Genomic DNA, 6,137 nt, shown 5'->3' on the forward strand with positions numbered 1-6,137 from the left:
CCCCTCTACCACCCCACCACCAATCTGCCCTCCCACTATTAAATAATAATTAATTACCCCTTTTCCTATCATCATCTTCCTTTATGAGAAACTCAGTACTCAACAGAGTTTCTACTTCCAAAGCCGCACCCACTCATAAAGATAAAAATGGGTATTCAAGATTCAGAGGCGTGTAATTATTTTTCTTGACATCACATTATTTTGCTTGAATGTTTTAATTAGTTGGCAAAAATATGTTTAGACTGTTGAGCGGCTGTTGATTTTGTGTCGTCCTGTTCCTCGTGACCAATGATTAATCTAGAATTTGATATGATATTTAAATCTAAATTGATTCTACAGTGTTCCTTTTGGTTATCTGATTCTTTTTTGGTGGTTGTTATGGAGTTGCTTGAATTGTCTCATAGATTCAGAGGTTGAAAATAAAGAGTTGATAGCAATATAGTTAGTTCTTTATTGGGTTGAACGGTTGAAGATTTAAAAAAAAACATGTCTTCAATGCGGTGCAGGTAATTATGGGCTTTTGGATCAATACTTTTGCCATTAAATACATACGCACTCCCTTGGTATGAGTGGCCGATATGTAATGGCGCACCATACATATCTCACACCATAGATTTAGCCTAAAAAAAAATATTGAAGATAAAGAGTTGTTATGGGATTGCTTGAATTTCTCGGGTTCCAAATGAAAAACAATTCACATGCACAATTATTGCCATATGTTAAAATGGCCAAACACGTAGTAGCCTCCGGTGGCCACATCAGCACAAAATAACCGGAAATATTGCTAAGTATCAAAGTGTAAATTATTTGATAAATTGATTGTACAATGTAGTATGGTCTATAGAAAATTGTACAGGCAGTCAAAGTGCCAAAAAAAAAATATAGTACATTGTATATGCCAATTAAGCTTTGGCTTAAAATAGGTCCATTGCAACGCAATCTATGCAAATGACTGAACTAAATAGGGGAACTGCATTGCAAATTTGCAATCTATCATCCATTCATCCCTAGTCAATGTGCTCGAGGTTTTTCCTTCATCAGTAAAGAATGTCCTTATCATTATTATTATTTTATCAATAGTCCAAAAGAGAGGTCAAATTTAGATTGTGGTAAGTACATAGGAAGCCAATCCAAAGCGGTACTTGTACTGTTACGTAAATCATAAGACATCATGATTGCATGACACAATAGTATCTCTTATCAATAGTACCTCTTATCAGCATCACCACGGGGGAAAAAGGGCAAAAGAAAAAAGAAACAAAAAACAAAAGAGACGATAGGACAAGTCCATACCTCACGTCCTCACTGTTTTTTTTTCGATAAAAGACGTCCTCACTGTTGAATAAAGTACTATGATGTAATAATGGAGAATGACATTGTCGTCTATTATGTCCAATTCCGCAATAATAATGCGCAGTTACCCAAAAAAAAAAAACATTGTCGTCCATTATGTCCATTTTATATGAGTCCGGCTCCTGTATAACCGGGTACAGAGATAGTATTTCCATCTCTATAACTGTTGCCCATTTTATGCCATCTGTCCATTCTAATAACTCGGTTAACTCTGTTAGTTTCTCTTTTCCAACAAAAACAAACTATGTTACTTTTTTGAACAAACCTCCCGAGTCCAGACCTGAAACGTGTTAGTCTCTGTTTTCAGTTTTTCCTAACCCCAAATTTGTTCTTCACTTTCCTCTTCTTAAAGCTTATTTTCGTTTTCATCTAACATTACTCTCCCCATTTATCTCTTTCTATGTGCCTCAAATTCTTCATCTCCCTCCATAGAAATCCCAGCCCTAAGCACCCAACCATAATGTTTAGTACATTTTTCAAAAGTTTAATTTTTTTTTTTTATTAAATGGAAATTTTATTGATAATAATAACGAATTTTACAAATAATTAAGACAAACATGCAACAAGCTGCGCCACAAGTCATTTATGAATAGTAAATTCTATTATCCTAAATACAAACTCGTTAGAACCAGCTGTCATTACGTTGCAGTCCATAACTTTCTGCAATATCTTAAGGAGCTCAATAAATTGTTATGCCAAGAAACCAAAAACATCAAAACTGAACGGAATGAAACAATGTTGGTTAACTCTACAAGCTTTCTCGTGTTTCTCAATTTTTTCTACCGCTGCTTTATTAGCTGCTTCTCCCACCTCAAAGACTACATTCCCAAGTCCTACCAACGGAGAGGCTCCAGTTACATCGACACATGCAGGTCTCCCCTTAGACTAACTGTAGATCAATACATCCGCAGGCCGAAGTGTCGATCTTCCCTCATTCGGATCAATGAGAAAAATTAGAAAATTCACGGGAGCTTCCTTCTTCATTTGTACCACAGCCCTTCAAAATATATCACATAAAATATCTCTGACATGATCATGTCGGTATTTGAAACCTGGGAAATATCTACAATGTGTTGCATGGTCCCCGAAAGCATATAGTATACTCTTTTTTAAAACAGGGCATAGACCACCATCAGAGTACAAAAGAATCACGAGACGGTACTGAAAAATAGAACGATACTCCACTGGTGACATACGCTGTCCAAGTTCCTCCATCGGAATAGCCAGTAGAAAATTCCTTTGCATGTTCTAAATGCAATCATCCAATGATTTTTTCCCCCCCTAGTTTAGGCCCTCATTAGTGCTAGTTTCATTACACGGTCGTAGCAAATGAAGCATTTTTGCGCATCAAATATAGTTAATCTAATTACTACACTTGACATAAATTACAAGGTTATATGATCACTACAACTGCCATGAATTACTTTATAATTTGCTTCTACCGGCAAAATACACACCTTGGGCATTAGTCTTTTGCTGTTTTGAATTTTAGTTTGTACTAAACTAGTATAGCTTGTATGATTGCTTAAAGAAGAGAGAAAGAATCAATGTTGCTGTAAAAAATAATTAAAGTTATACATTTAATTTATTCACTAGAAACCATCTTTTCATCTTTGAATTTTCTTCCTTCTAGGTTCTTTTTGATACGATGGGGTTTTTAAATGCAAATGCTAAAAAATGAAAAAAAAAAAAGAAAAGAAAATAGAGAAACCAACGGAGTTTACCAGGTTGCTAAAGTGGACAGATGGCATATAATTGTCAACAGTTACAGAGATACTATTTCTGTACTCGGTTATAGAGGAGTCAGACTCATTAGAACAAGTCGAATGGGGAGCAGCTATAATGGGCTGCTAAAAGGTGCCACATAGGCCCTTTAGTAGCCCCAGCCAAATTTGGCAGTCCAAATTCAAAAAACCAGTCAAATTGAGACTTTTAGCAGCTATTAAGTTCGGGATACAGACGGCAGAGTTTCTATCGTATGTACACTCCAGGCACTATAATGCACGAATCTCTTCTTAATTCACTCCATAAATTTCTCACTCCCCATTCCTCTTCTCTGCTCACTCCCAAAAACCAAAACCAAAACAAAAAACAATTAACTCATTCATTCCTCAATTCACTCATTTTTGTGCTTAATACTCATAAGTTTCATTCTCTCTTATTGAAATTCGATTTTAGAAATATTAATTGTGATTGAATTGAATTGAATTGAATTGTGCTTGAATTGATTTTAGAATTGAATTGAATGTTGATTTTAGAATAAGATTGAATTGTGATTGAATTGTCAATTTTAGAATTGAATTGAATGTTGATTTTAGAATTGAATTAGAATTGCAAATTCGATTTTAGAATTAAATTGAATGTTAATTTTAGAATAGAATTGAATTGAATTGTGATTAAATTAGAATGTTGGAATTGATGAATGTTAGTCTGAAATTATGCGTTTTGTTTAAATTAAAGTTATAAATAGGATATTGTTGATTGAATTGCAGGTGCCACGCAAAATGAGTAACAAGGGTAAATAATTTTTCGGTTGAAAATCAGTTACTAGATTGACACAAGAGTCGATGTCAGTGCTAAACATCGATGGGGTTGAAAACGTCGATGAAGTCTATAATTTGCAAAACCCTCCAGTAATTGAATTTTCGAACCCAGTCAATCCACTAACACATGCTACATTGGCTAGAAACCCGGAAACTCACATATCTCATCGTGTAAATATGGTAATCATTTTATCGTTAAATTTGATTTCTTAACATCATAATTTGTTTTTTTTTTTTAAATTTTAATGAATAAATATTTTGAATAAATGTTTAGGGAAGGGGGGAGATGAAATTGCAGTGTTGTTGGGCATCCGTGAACAATTGATGGAAAAATAATGATTGCCAAATGAGATTGTTTTGAAGGCATAAGAAATAAAATTTTACAATCTCCGTTTGGGTCATTGTTTCGATGTGGTTATCAAAACACCGACCGTGGTTTGATATACGTTTTGATCGAGCGGTGGTGGGACACAACTCACACTTTCCACTTTCCACTTTCCACTTTCTACTTTCCACAAGGTGAGATAGGCATCACTCCAATGGATGTTACTATGTTCACGAGAATGAGCGTAGGAAAGGGAAATGCCGTTACGTTTGGAGAAGGTCGGTTCGCGACTTTTGATTATGCACAACAAAAATGGTCGAATATAAGGCCGGATCATTGGGCTAAAGGGGGTATCAAACCCTCCTTTTTTTGTGAATGAGTTCATGGAGAAGACGAAAGAGAGTGACGAAAGTTGGTGCCCGACGAATACAGATCGGAAAAGATATTTGAGAGCATTCTATTTTTACTTAATCACGCAGTGTTTTTTTCCCATAGGATAGTTCACTGAGATTATGTTGGATAAATTGTTTGGTTTGGTTAGATTATATGTATCAGTATGATTGGGGTAGTGCTATGTTTGGAGCTTTGATTTACGTGTTGGATCAAGCGTGCCGAGTCACAGCTAATGTTGCGGATGGTCAATGTGGTGGCTTCATCCCTCTTTTACATGTAAGTTTTAAATTTTTAGTATTTTAACTTTATGATAGTATTATAATTTTTAAATTACGTAAAAATTTGATTTTGATATTTGTTTTTATAATAGTATTGGTGGCATAAGTACGTACCTACCATGACTCATCTTCTGAGACCGAACATGGACCGTGATATCATCCCACTAATTAGAGCATGGATGAATGACTTTAAAGATCACCGAACTGGTTAAGGATGCCACAACATTCACTTAGATCGTAACCAACTCGAGACTAGGTCGGCATTGGCAATATAGTGGACACCATGGTTTCATACTCAATATATGGAAAATATTGATGATGTGGAGGGAGATACCATGGATGATGTTTAGGGTTTAGGGTTTAGGGTCGTGAGACAATTCACCGTGTACATCGTTCGTATAATCTTAGAATGCGCCGAATTGTCTTTGAGTTTGGAGGTATCATTATGTGGTACCTGGGCGATAGGTGTTGTCACCAAATCGTTGGGACACCTTTCATCTAGTGGTGTTAAATGGGCTGGGCCGGGCTGGCCCGGCCCTCAAACAATGAAGCCCTCATGCTTTGAGGGCCGGGCCAGCCCTACCCTCATTTTACCGAGGGGCGGTCGGGTCGGGCCAATGCTTAAATCTCGAAGCCTTTACCCGCCCCTCAACCCTCTCGAGAGGGCTTGAAGGGCCGGGCTTGAGGGCCAAACGTGAGGGCCGGATACTATGTTATACATTTGATTTACAAAATAAATTTAGAAACATTAGTTAAAAATGATAAAATCGAATGCACTTCACAATTAAACCTTCAAACTACTAAAAAAAACTTGTTAAAGTTGTATTAGTCAATTAAGATCAATTAAATTCATTTCATAAAATATTATAATAAAATTATAAGGTTGACAAACTTAATAGATAAACGTTTTTTTAAGTGATTTTTAGCATATTAATGTTAAAATGAAATATATTGTAAATTTTTTTATTAAAATATATGTAATAAATGTTGAGGGGCCTAATGAGGGCCGGGCTTAAGGAGGGCTTAAGTTTCAAAGTCTAGGCCTTACCCTCCCCTAAAAGGCTTGAGGGGCGAGTCGGATTATTGACCCATGAATGTGAGGGCCTCATTTTGAGGCTTTTGGGCCCATGGGCGGGTGAGGCGGGGGCTAAGGGTTTGAGGGCCATTTTGACACCCCTACTTTCATCCCACACCCCCCTCCGGAGAATATGTGTCTATTGGGAAGAGCCAGTCAGTGGAGGTCCT

Source organism: Coptis chinensis, chromosome 3 (assembly GCF_015680905.1).
Source record: "Coptis chinensis isolate HL-2020 chromosome 3, ASM1568090v1, whole genome shotgun sequence".
NCBI classification, from domain to species: domain Eukaryota; kingdom Viridiplantae; phylum Streptophyta; class Magnoliopsida; order Ranunculales; family Ranunculaceae; genus Coptis; species Coptis chinensis.